Source organism: Mustela putorius, unplaced genomic scaffold (assembly GCF_011764305.1).
Source record: "Mustela putorius furo isolate JIRA1106 unplaced genomic scaffold, ASM1176430v1.1 tig00000640_pilon_pilon_pilon, whole genome shotgun sequence".
In the NCBI taxonomy this organism is placed as follows: domain Eukaryota; kingdom Metazoa; phylum Chordata; class Mammalia; order Carnivora; family Mustelidae; genus Mustela; species Mustela putorius.
The window spans coordinates 7,042,663-7,056,212 of record NW_025421432.1 but is presented as its reverse complement, the minus strand read 5'-3'; the positions used below and the strand labels follow the sequence as shown (position 1 = coordinate 7,056,212).

Here is a 13,550-nt window from a genome sequence, read left to right as displayed (position 1 = left end):
TTTCCTAAGAAAATTGTAATCCCTTAGTCATACTCCTGAACTGGGAAAAAATTGAGCCCCAATAACCCAAGATTTCTGTTACATGCAATGAATTAACTCATCTTCTAGGCATTTAGAGTGGAATTAGCTATGTACCACCTATGGGAGAATTGAAAATAGTTACTCCAATAATTGTTCAGTAGTATTTAATCCTCTCAAAGAACAACAGTTAAGAAAGACTGTTAGTTCTTTTCCTAATAAAATGTCCTCAAAACCATGTTGGTGGTAAATCAAATAAGAGATGAATGTCTTAAAAGTGGATGCCAATTAATATAGAGAGTTCATATAAAATGAGAAACTAGAAATCTAAACTATTAACTGTAAAATTTAAGCTCTATTTTCTGCCAAAGGACATTGAACTATGGAAGAAAAATACAAATGAAAAGATTGCTCAGAAAGCAATTCAAGTGTTTTAGAAAAAAAAAATACAAGAATGTATGGTTATATTGTTGGTTATTTTTCCTTTCTTAAAACAATTCCCAGTAATAGAGAAACTAAATAATATATGAAAAGCAATAACAAACAAGGAACAACATAGCAATCAAATACCAGATTCAGTATATGGGTGACCAAAGAGAGAGGAAAAGACAAGGGGGCGGGGGGGAAACTTCACAAATCCCTATATATCTAAGCGCTGATTCTCATCCGCTGTCCATTTTATTGGAAACAATTGTCACCCTCCTAAGCACCAACTTCATAAAAGGGTAGCTTAACTCTATATTAAGTGTAATATGTTATTCATACTTTCCCTACCCAGAATCATCCCTCAGAAGCCTCATCCCTGTAATCTGCTATATTTGACTCAGCATAAGAAGATCAAAGTCCAAGTCCCAACCATATCCATCCATTATTGGATAAAAAGACATCAGCAAGTTATTGAAAAGAAACAAAATTGAGGAGAGAACATTCTATTCAATAGTAGTTCTATGAACAAAGACATGACACGTATAAAAATACATGAAAGGGGCACCTGGGTGGCTCAGTTGGTTAAGCATCTGCCTTCTGCTCAGGTCATGGTCTCGGAGTCCTGGGATCAAGCCTCACATCTGGATCCTTACTCAGTAGGGGGCCTGTTTCTTCCCCACCTTCTGCCTGCTTCTCCCTTGCTTATCCTGTCTCTCTATCAAATAAATAAATAAAATCTTTTAAAAAATGGATAAAAGAATTAGTTCCGTGAAATTAAATTTAGAGATAGTTTTGGAGGGTGAGGACAAACAGCCAGATACTTGTTGAATGGAAAAAGAGGTGAAGTACTATCTCGCCTTGAACCCAATTATGCATACATGTCAGGAAAACTGATGATTTTCCCCCAAAATCTGTTCTCACCTTCTGAAGCCAAGAATACTCCATCCAGAAAGGCCATAATTCAGAGTGATAGAATATGTAAAGTTTCCCAGAAAAACAAAGTTAAAGGAATTCATAATCACTAAACCAGCCTTCCAAGAAATACTCAAGGGGATTCTCCAAGTGGAAAGGAAAAACCATAAGCAGGATTGAGAAAAGTAGGAAGCACAAAAGCAGTAAAAATAAATGTACCTATAAAAATCCGTCAAGGGAGGGGAACTCCATCGAGAGATTTACAAAATAAAAGAATGTAAAGTGTGACAATATACTTAAAACGTGGTCAGGGGGAGGAGTAAACATGTAGCACTTTTAGAATGAGTTCAAACTTAAGTGACCATCAACTTTATGTAGATTGCTATATGCATGAGACGTTATATATAAACCTAATGGTAACCATGCACCAAAAACCAGTAAGATATATGAAAAGAGAGAGAAAGAGAGAGAGAGAGAGAGAAAGAGAAAGGAATCCAAGTACATCACTAAAAAAGCTAGTAAGCCATGAGAGAAGAGAGCAAGAGAAGGAAAGGAGCTAAAAAAACAACCCCAAAACAAGTAACAAAAATGGCAATAAGGGGCGCCTGGTTGGCTCAGTGGGTTAAGTCTCTGCCTTCAGCTCAGGTCATGATCTCAGGGTCCTGGGATTGAGCCCCGCATCGGGTTCTCTCTTCAGCAGGGAGCCTGCTTCCCTCTCTCTCTCTGCCTCTCTGCCTACTTGTGATCTCTGTCTGTCAAATAAAAAATAAAAAATAAAAATCTTAAAAAAAATAAAATTAAAAATTAAAAATTAAAAAAAATAAAAATAAAATTTTTTTTAAATGGCAATAAGTACATTCCCATCAATAATTACTATGAATGTAAATGGACTAAAGGCTCCTATCAAAAGACATAAGGTGAAAGGATGAATAAAAAAGCAAGACCCATCTATTTGCTGCCTAAAAGAGACTCATTTCAGACCTAGACACATGCAGATTGAAAGCAAAGGGATGGAAAAGTATTTATCAGCAAATGGAAAGGAAACGAAAGCCAGGGCAGCAATACTTACATCAGACAAAATAGACAAAACAAAGACCAAAACAAGAGACAAAGAAGGACACTATAGAATCATAAAGGGAACAATCCAACAAGAAGATAGAACAATTATCGATATTCATACACCCAATGTGGGAACACCCAAATACATGAAGCCGCTGATGTTAATATAAATATATATGTATGTATTTCTCAACACTAATTTTGCATCACATTTTTTAATTTAGTTTTTGTCTCAACATTCTAACTATAGATCAACCTCATTATTGAAAAATGACTACCATATACGTTGTCAAGTCTAATCCTAATGGTCAAGGCAACCAACGAATTCAGATCTACTTTTTTCTAGAAAATACCTCACTTATTTTCTGATACAATGAAGGATTTAATAGGATTCCTTGAAACACCTACCCACCTACTAATAGCCGAGTTCTAATATTGGAGTTATTTTGTTTCTGTATTGTCTAACTGTTCTCTTCATTCTGAGACATAACTTCATGTTTCTTTGCAAGTTTGTTGACTTTTTATTGAATTCTACTCACTGTGAATATTGTGTTTGGTGTTGGGTTTTATTTTGTTGGTTTTGTTTTTGTTTTTGTTTTCTTTCTTTTTTTTTTTTTTTTGTCTTTCCTTATGTTTATTGGACATTAGGGTTTTCTCTTTGCCAGGCATTTATTTTTTTTTCCATTTTTATAATTTTTATTTTTTATAAACATATATTTTTATCCCCAGGGGTACAGGTCTGTGAATCACCAGGTTTACACACTTCACAGCACTCACCAAAGCACATACCCTCCCCAATGTCCATAACACCACCCCCTTCTCCCAAATCCCCTCCCCCCAGAAACGCTCAGTTTGTTTTGTTAGTCACTTATGGTTTGTCTCCCTCCCAATCCCATCTTGTTTCATTGATTCTTCTCCTACCCACTTAAGCCCCCATGTTGCATCACCACTTCCTCATATCAGGGAGATCATATGATAGTTGTCTTTCTCTGCTTGACTTATTTTGCTAAGCATGATACGCTCTAGTTCTATCCATGTTGTCGCAAATGGCAAGATTTCATTTCTTTTGATGGCTGCATAGTATTCCATTGTATATATATACCACATCTTCTTGATCCACTCATCTGTTGATGGACATCTAGGTTCTTTCCATAGTTTGGCTATTGTGGACATTGCTGCTATAAACATTCGGGTGCACGTGCCCCTTTGGATCACTACGTTTGTATCTTTAGGGTCCAATCGAAAAAAGACAGCCTCTTCAATAAATGGTGCTGGGAAAATTGAACAGCCACATGCAGAAAAATGAAATTGGACCATTTCCTTACACCACACACAAAAATAGACTCAAAATGGATGAAGGACCTCAATGTGTTTTTGTTTTCTGAGACACAGTAAAGTTACTTGGAAACAGTTTGATCATTTCAGGACATGTTTGTAAGCTTTGTGAGGCATTCCCAGTCTTCAGTCCAGGGATAATTTGGCCTCACTACCTTTTTATGAGGTAGTACTGTTCTGAGGACTCTCCTCAACATCCTGTGTGTTAGAAGGCTCTGTTTAGGAACCCCATACTTGTTCTATGCCCTGAAAACTCAATCCAGACTGTAAGGTCAGACAATTCTATTGTTCATTTGTTTCCTCCTCTGAAGGAATCTCTATCACTGTCCTGTACTACCTTTTGTCCAATGTATGAAAACTATTGTTCCTTATGTTTTCTTTTGTTTTAGGGGCTTTTTGTTTTGTTTTGTTTTGGTCTTGGTGGTGACAGCTGCTTCATCTTAGTCTATCATGACCAAACATAGAAATATCATTTCCCCACTCTTGAATATATCTTCATACAGAAAATCTCAACATAGACTAAAACACTCTACTTTTCATTTCACGTGACACTCCTTGCAAAAGTTACATAGGACAGGAAAAGGCATGAGACATCACCATGGATTAATATTAACATAATTATTAGACTTTGTACTTCCCAATACTGCACATTTTCTCCTTTCTTGGCACACTGAAGGTTTTATTCTTGACAGGGTTATGCCATGTAAATATTATGGATGTTTAAATAGTATTCTGTATCATTCAGAATTCAACCAGGAGGAAAAAAAAACTATAATCGGAAGAGCTATAATAGGAGAAAAGAAATACTAAATATTTACAGGAAATTAGCTATTAAAAAATGAAAGAGAATTTTAAAGAATATTTTAGGACTGTGAGAGAGTATGAAAGGAAGGAATAAATATATAACAAGGCCCCTTTCTTAGAGCTGGGATTCAGACCTCTTTGAAGAAAGAATAGTTTCAGCCAACTGGATGGTGATAAATGTAGCAGAGTTTTCAACAGGCAGAGCTAGCCCATGATCACAAGGTCAAGGCTCAGAGACAAAAAAATACATCTTTGGCCTGGCACACTTGAAGGTGAGCACCATTGTGTGCCTTGTATGCTGCTGACTGCAAAGCCCTATAGCAGCAAGATGAGAATAGGTGGAGGTACCTGAATCTAGAAGACAAAAACCCCTATCTCCCGTCATCTTACTCCACCCCCCTCTACTGGCAAAAAAAGAAATGTGTAAAAGATTGAGATCTAGGATCACAAGCAGACTAATCAATATTGAATATGGAGTTAAGAAGCAATAAACTGATAGCTAGCCCATGCCATTCTTTCTTTCTTTCTTTCTCTGTGTCTTAGTAGGTTAAGTGTGATTGTGAAGGGAGATAGGAAATAAGAACTGACATGAATAATTTAACTGCAAACCATTCTCGGGCTGATCAATTTTAACAAGTGTGGAAATCAAAGATAACAGAATTAATATATATGTTTTTTTAAATAAAAAAAAGGGGAGTTATATTGTCATATGATCTTATGATGCAAAATAACAATGAGAATTAACAACTTTAGAAGCAATACATTTAGTAAGGTATATAATAACCAAAAGATTGTACAAAAAATAACTTTCTTTTTAACATCAGCAGTAGCCAGCTAAAGAAAGTACTAGTTAAAGAGTCACTCCCCAGTGGTGTTTATTTTTTTATTGTTACTTTTGAATTTATTACTTTTTACTGTTAATTTTTTTGATTTACTTCTTTTTTAAAAAAGCTATGGGGTGTTGAGTTTGCTAAGTTCTTTATAGATTCTGGACACTAGTCCTTTATCTGATATGTCATTTGCAAATATCTTCTCCCATTCTGTCAGCTATTGGGTATTTACCCTAAAGATACAAATGTAGTGATCCAAAGGGACACATGCACCCGAATGTTTATAGCAGCAATGTCCACAATAGCCAAACTATGGAAAGAACCTAGATGTCCATCAACAGATGAATGGATCAAGAAGATGTGGTATATATACACAATGGAATACTATGCAGCCATCAAAAGAAATGAAATCTTGCCATTTGCGACAACATGGAAGGAACTAGAGCGTATCATGCTTAGCGAAATAAGTCAAGCAGAGAAAGACAACTATCATATGATCTCCCTGATATGAGGAAGTGGTGATGCAACATGGCGGCTTAAGTGGGTAGAAGAAGAATAAATGAAACAAGATGGGATTGGGAGGGAGACAAACCATAAGTGACTCTTAATCTCACAAAACAAACTGAGGGTTGCCGGGGGGAGGGGGTTTGGGAGAAGGGGGTGGGATTATGGACATTGGGGAGGGTATGTGATTTGGTGTGTGCTGTGAAGTGTGTAAACCTGGTGATTCACAGACCTGTACCCCTGGGGATAAAAATATATGTTTATAAAAAATAAAAAATTAAAAAAAAAAAGCTATGGGGTTTTTAAATTTTATTTTTAAAATTTGAATTCAATTAACATATAGTATTAGTTTCAGAGGTAGAGGTCAGTGAATCATAGTCTTATATACTACCCAGTGCTCATTACATCACGTGCCCTCCCTAATGCCTATCACCCAGTTACCTCACCTTCCACCCCGCTCCCCTCCAGCGCCCCTCAGTTTGTTTCCTATAGTTAAGAGTCTCTTACGGTTTGTCTCCCTCTCTGGTTTGAAGGTTACTCTAAAAAGTTGAAAATAGAGCTACCCTATGACCCAGCAATTAGACTACCGGGTATTTACAACAAAGATACAAACATAGTGATCCGAAGGGGCACCTGCGCCCCAATGTTTATAGCAACAATGTCCACAATCGCCAAACTATGGAAAGAGTCCAGATGTCCATCAGCAAATGAATGGTTAAAGAAGATATACACTACTCAGCCATCAAGAAAAAAAGAAATCTTGCCATTTGCAATGAACAACATGGATGTATATAACTAGAGAGTATTATGCTAAGTGAAATAAGTCAACCAGAGAAATACAGTTATCATAGGATTTTACTGATATGTGGAATTTAAAAAACAGAACAGAGGGGAAGAGAGGAAAAAAATAAAACAAAATTAATGCATTTTAAACAAAATATGTCTGGGTGCGCCCAGTGAAAATGTTTGTGTATCTTTAGGATAAAGCCCCTCCCATTATGATTTAGCTTGTGCCTACTTCTCTACACTGCCATTCCTCTCTGCTCCAGCGATGTCAAACTACTTCCAGGGTTATCCACAAATTCTATTGCTTCTCCCCACTGTAAATTTAACTACAGTGTCTTCTCTATATAAATTCCCTTTCTTCTCCATATTATTTCAAGCATTACCTTAGCTAGAAGGCTCCTCCCAGACATATCTAACTAGACTGAATTAAATGTCCCTCATCTGTACTTCCATAAGATTGTTCGTTCGTCTCTCCAGCTCTTATCAAGCTGACATTTTCTTTTTTTTTTTTTTTAAAGATTCTATTTATTTATTTGACAGAGACCACAAGTAGGCAGAGAGGCAGGCAGAGAGAGAGAAGGGGAAGCAGGCTTCCTGCTGAGCAGAGATCCCGATGTGGGGCTCAATCCCAGGACCTTGGGATTATGACCGGAGCCGAAGGCAGAGGCTTTAACCCACTGAGCCACCCAGGTGCCCCCAAGCTGACATTTTCATTTCACCATTTTATTTTTGATCACATGGACTCTGATTATTAATCCACTTTATGTTCAGGATCTAGGATAAACATGGATTTAGGTCATAAGAAATTAAATAATGAATAAATGAGACAACTATAATTATCTAGGAAAGATCTTATAGGATATTGAGGAAGAGTATTATAAAAGAGATGAACTAAACAGAGATATAAAATATATAGTCTATAAAATTTGGTGATAAATTGGGGAGATATGAAAGAGAAAGAAGGGAGAAATGCTTACATGCTCCCTAATGTTTCAGTTTAGGTCAACAAATAGGAATAATATTGTTAGAGCTAATAAATGAAGAAGAAAGGATGGATTTGAGCCCAGAAAATAGCAGAATATATTGGCTATACAGGGCTGTGTAAAACAAACAAACAAACAAACAAACCGACTGGCTTAAAATAAGAGTCAGCCAACTTTTTCTGTAAAAGGACCAGAGAGAAGCTATTTTTAACTGTGGGTCCTAAGTCTCTGTCACATTATTCAACTCCTGTCGTGGTACAAAAAGCAATGAAGGGAAATGAAAAAACAAGCGGTGGGCTGGATTTAGTCCATGGGTTATATGTACTCGGCCACGCACATAGCTGTAGCCATTCTAATAGCTCAACAGGGTGGAGAGCGCAAAATGGCCCTATTCACAGGACTGGAAGTTGGTTCCACCTTTTATTTTCACCACTTGGTGTACCCCCATGTATCTTTTCATCTACCAACAGGCTAAACAGGATTTTTTACAAAGTAATATTCCCAAGAGAGGGAAATTGCTAGCTGCAAGTGCCATAGTTGTACACCGTAATTTCCACCACATTTTATTGGTCAACATAGGTCACTCCAGATTCAAGATTCAGTCTCCGGATGAAAGGAGATCAAAAATAGGATGGCCATTAACTTCAGTCTACCATAGGGAGGCATAGGATTTGGAGTGTAGGAGAAAGTTGAAATTAAGAACATATTTTGTAAATATCAACATATATGTGATAATTGAAATTATGAAAATGATGATCTTGAGAGAACTAAATATACATACACATATTATTACCGCAACATTTATTATATAGTATTTTTATATTTAAATCGATATATTACCACATATTTCAGAGTGAGTGAAACATTCTTTAAATATCAACATGGATAGCATATGAAAACATAATATATTGAATGAAAAAAGAAAGTTTTGACATTTTATGCAAAATTTAATGCAAGTCTATATATTGCTTCTGGGTGATTAACACTAATGATGGCTGAAAAATCTTGTTCTCATATTCCAGGCCCCCTTCTAAGCACATTTTATATACTAAGTATGTAATTAGAAGAAACTTTTGAGATTGGTATACTAGTATAATAATCCTTTTTAATATATTGTAAACTTGAACCTGTGAGAGGGAAAATAAAATGGGAGTCACTTATGTTAAGAATTTTAAAATGGAACTGGGAGGCCATTAAGAGGAGCCTCGTGCGTGCCCTCATTGAGTGGAACAATAAGCCTCTGAACCTGACCAAGCCTCAGTTGTTTCAAGGACTCTACCAACACCTACAGCTTGCTACAGTAATGGACTTTTGCTTAGTGATAGATGTAGGAACCAGTTATTTTTGGCCAAGATGAGTTTTCTGCAAGCAATACCCATCAAAATTTGTAAACAGAAAATACAAGCATTCTCTTTTTGTCTTTAAGGACCCCTGATTTCTGTTTCCTAGTAATACCACAGTTTAGGTTGCTACCCAAATCTGTGCTCTCCAAATTGCAGTTCTAAGACCCCAAATAAATGGTTTTGTTTTACTTCAGTCCTGCCTCTATTCTCAGTCAACAATCCAAAGAGAGTTCAAGTTACTTTCCCTAGTCCACACAGTTAAATGACAAAGCTAAGATATAAACTCAGTTTAAAAACATGGTCTGGATATAGATCAACTTCTGGATAGTTGTTGTCTTAAGGTAGGGAGTAATGACAATAGAACAGGCTTCAAAGAGAGGGAATGATAATTTTATCAATATACAGATAATTAGCTTTTCTAGTGAAAAGGCCCAGAAACAATTCCCAAATAGCTTGCTTATCTCAAAGTTGAGTGATGAATATCTCTAGTATCCCAATTGTGATCTGAAAATACATTTCTCATGAAAATAAGCAAGGCTTAGTAAAATGGGTGATTCCCCAAAACTGTGTAAGATGAACTGGAAATAACCTGATATACCAGACAATAAGGATATCATCAAAGTCTATTATGTCAAAAACAAATAAACAAACAAACAAAAAGCCCAAACTCTCCTGGCCCAAGATGAGAAAAACTGATTTTCATTAAAGATAATAACTGCAATAAATTGAATCACATTGAGTGTACTTAATCCTTAAGTTCATAATGATAGATAAAACGTGTACGTTTTCGCAGAATGCTTAAGAACCAGCTTATATTCTTGAAAACTGGTAAATAAAGGGAAACAATCAAGCTTTTTTCCTGCCTTTCCTATATCAACTGCATTTTATGGTCACTAAAATGCTGATAAGGGGAAGTTACTTTTTAGAGAACAAATCAAATAACACAAAATGCAATAGAATATTATTTTGCAACCCCAGGGGAAACAGTGAAACCATGCAATTATCAACAGTAGCTAAAATCACAAAAATAGTGCTATCCAGATACTATACACCTCCTTAACAAAGCTTATGTACCATCTGAAAGCAATCTTGTCAAAGTGTAAAACTGAATCAGACGCCTCTACCTCTAATTACCAATTTGCAGAATACAGAGAAATACATTCAATATACTATAAGAACAGAACTGGTGAAATTCAATAAAATGCAGCTAGATTAACACAGGACTCTCTACAGCAAACTGATTAAGAAAAAAGAGACTTCTGGTTTGTTTTCCAGTCTGGCATATAAGAAGCTAGAAGTCGCCCCACTGTCCTAACGAAAAGTAGAAAAGTAAACAACGTGAAAAATCAACAACTCTTCTTAGCTTCCTAAGAGAAGTGAGGTCATAGGGCAAACCAATGTCCCCCACATTTGGAGAGACCAACAGACAAATACAGAGAATCACAACTTACCAGAGCAAATACTTGGGAGCAGGAGTCTCTGCAGGAACCAGCACCAAGGCAGGGAAATCTGAATTCAACTGAAGAACCGCTGGAGGCTCAACACAGACACATCTGAGAAATTAGAAACAAAAGGAACACCCAGTCATGGAGGGGCTGCGCGCCTTGTGAATTTTACCTCCAACAGTTCAACTAGGTTCTCACAGTGGCTATGGGAGGAAACTCACCTTCTGTCTCTGGCTGGGGAAGAGGAAAAGCAGTCACTTTGAAATATGCCAGAGCACCCTTCTTCTTAATAGGGTGTCTGCCCACAGGAGGAACTATTTAACCGGAGCCTTACCTGCTGGCGTGTTTATCAGACCTGGGGGAAGAGAAACAGCTCCAGCTGCCTCTGACCACGCTATCCCACTTAAAAAGGGATTGGAAAATAAGAAATGGAAATTGAAAAATGAAATGTTTTTCATTTGGGTGTGAGGTTCACAGCCCAAGTACAAATCCACTAAAAGGCTGAGACCTACTCATGAGACTATAGAAATCTTTCCCTCACCCCACACCTCACCACATCACCAAAGGCTTATTTACAGCAGTTCCTTTTACCCAGTATATCCTTTTCCACTACCAGAAAAAAATTATAAAACATTGTAAAAAGCAAAGGCAATTTAAAGAAAGAGAGCAAGCATCAGAACGATTCAGATGGCAGATATGTTTGAATTTACAGATTGGAGTTTAATTTAATGATTAAGATGCAAGGGACTCATGTTTATAGAAACAGCTGGTTGGGGGATATCAGGAGTTGGGGGCGGTGGGAAAGGAAGAGATGTGGGTCAAAGAATACCAACTTACAGCTATAAGATGAATAACTTCTGGGGATCTAAGGTACAGCATGATGACTGTAGTTAACAACAATACCATACTGTATTCTTGAAAGCTGCTAAAAGAGTAAACTGTTTTAAATATTATTGACACAAAATGTTACACTAGTTTCAGGTGTTTAAAAAAGAGTAGACTTCCATGTTGACCAAACCGCCACAGTAGTAAAAATTGGTAATTATGTGAGGTGATGGATGGGTTAACTAACCTTATTGTGGTAATCATTTCACTACATATGTATATCAATTATCTCATGGTACACACTAATCTTATACAGTGTTATACATCAAATATATCTCAATGAGACTGGGAAAGGATGGTAATGGCTCCAAGGACAAAATAGACAGCATGTATGAACAGATAAACTATTTAAGCAGAGAGATGGAAATTCAAAGAACCAAAAAGAAATAACAGAGCTCAAAAACACTGGAACAGAAATGAAGAATGCCTTTCACGGGCTCATTAGTAAATAGGACACAGCTGAGGAAAGAATCTCTGTGCGTAAGGAGATCTCAATAAAGTCCTCCAAAACTGAAAAGCAAAGAGAAAAAAGATTAAAAACCAGGAAGAAATATCCAGGAATTGCAGAAAAACTAAAAAAGGTATGACATATGTGTAATGGGAATTCTAAATAGAGAAGAAAGAGAGAAATGAACAAAAGAAATTTAAACAATATTGAGAAAATAACGACTATGTCCCCAAACTAATGTCAGACATAAAACCACAAATCTAGTAAGCTTAGAGAACACCAAATAGAATAAATGGCAAAACAAAAGAAAACAAAAAACCTTAGCTGGGGAGAATCATTTTCAAACTACAGAAAATCAAAGATAAAGGAAAAATCCTGAAAGAAGCCAAAAGAAAAAATACCTATATAATTGCTGCTCTATAATACTATAGACCAGCAATGGTAGGATTTACACCTGACTTCTTAGAAACCATGCAAGGAAGAAGAGAGTGAGTGAAAGATTTAAAGTGTGATTGCACTAGTAGGTATTTACCCCAAAGATGCAGATGTAGTGAAAAGATGGGGCACACACACCCCAATGTTCATAGCAGCAATGTCCACAATAGCCAAACCATGGAAGGAGCCAAGATGCTCTTCAACAGATGAATGGATAAAGAACATGTGATCCATATATACAATGGAATATTACTCAGCCATCAGAAATGATCAATACCCACCATTTACATCGATGTGGATGGAACTGGAGGAGATTATGCTAGGTGAAATAAGTCAAGCAGAGAAAGACAACAATTGTATGGTTTCACTTATATGTGGACATAAGGAATGGCACTGAGGACCACAGGGGAAGGGAGGGAAAATTGAGTAGGAAAAAATATGAGAGGGAGACAAACCATGAGAAACTCTGGACTCTAGGAAACAAACTGAGGGTTACAGAAAGAAGCGGGGAGGGGGGATGAGGTAACCAGGTGATGGGTATTAAGGAGGGCACATGTAGTGATGAGCACTGGGTGTTATATGCAACTAATGAATCGTTGAACACTACAACAAAAACTTGTGATGTACTATAAGCTGGCCAACTAAACTTAAAAAAAAAGTAAAAAAATAAAATGTCAAATACATGTATATGCTTATTCTTATGTTAGTGAAATGAATGACAGCGATAAAACAAGGGACAAGAGGAAGGAATTAGGGTTGTTTTATTATAAGGTATTCTCACTATTTATGAACATATCAGTTATACTTCTTTCTCAACTTTTTTTAGCGTTTGCCCTGGAATTTGCAATACACAACGAATCTAAGTCTGTTTTCAAATAATACTATACCTCACAGATGACTCAGCAGTTACACTCCTTGATATTTACCCCCAAAACTGAAATTTATGTCCGTAGTGAGTTCTAGCACTGTGCAGAGTGAGTTCTAGCAGCTTTGTGTGTAATGGCCAAAACTTAGAAGCAACCAAAAAGTCCCACATTAGCTGAATAAATAAATAAACTGTGGTTCATCCAAACAATGGAATATTATTCAGTATAAAGAGAAATGATCTATCAAGCCAGAAAAAGACATGGAGGGAAACTTAAATGAATATTAAAAAGTGAAAAGAGCTGATATGAAAAGGCTATATATTGGATGATTCCAACTGGATGACATTCTAGAAAAAGCAAAACCATAGACATGGTAAAAACAAAAACAAAAACAAAATACGAGTGACTGCCAGGAGTTACAAGGGAGGGAGGCATGAATAGGCAGAGCCCAAAAGAATTTTAGGGAAGTGG

The 13,550-nt window shown here is 36.6% G+C and overlaps 1 long non-coding RNA gene across 1 annotated transcript in view; it reads right to left on the bottom strand.

Annotated features, from left to right (window-relative positions):
* LOC123392856 overlaps positions 1-13,550 on the bottom strand; it is a 191,636-nt gene that overhangs the window by 162,452 nt on the left and 15,634 nt on the right. The window contains exon 2 of the long non-coding RNA XR_006607534.1: positions 10,452-10,553. This is a non-coding gene — a long non-coding RNA (uncharacterized LOC123392856). The remainder of the gene's footprint in view (positions 1-10,451; positions 10,554-13,550) is intronic.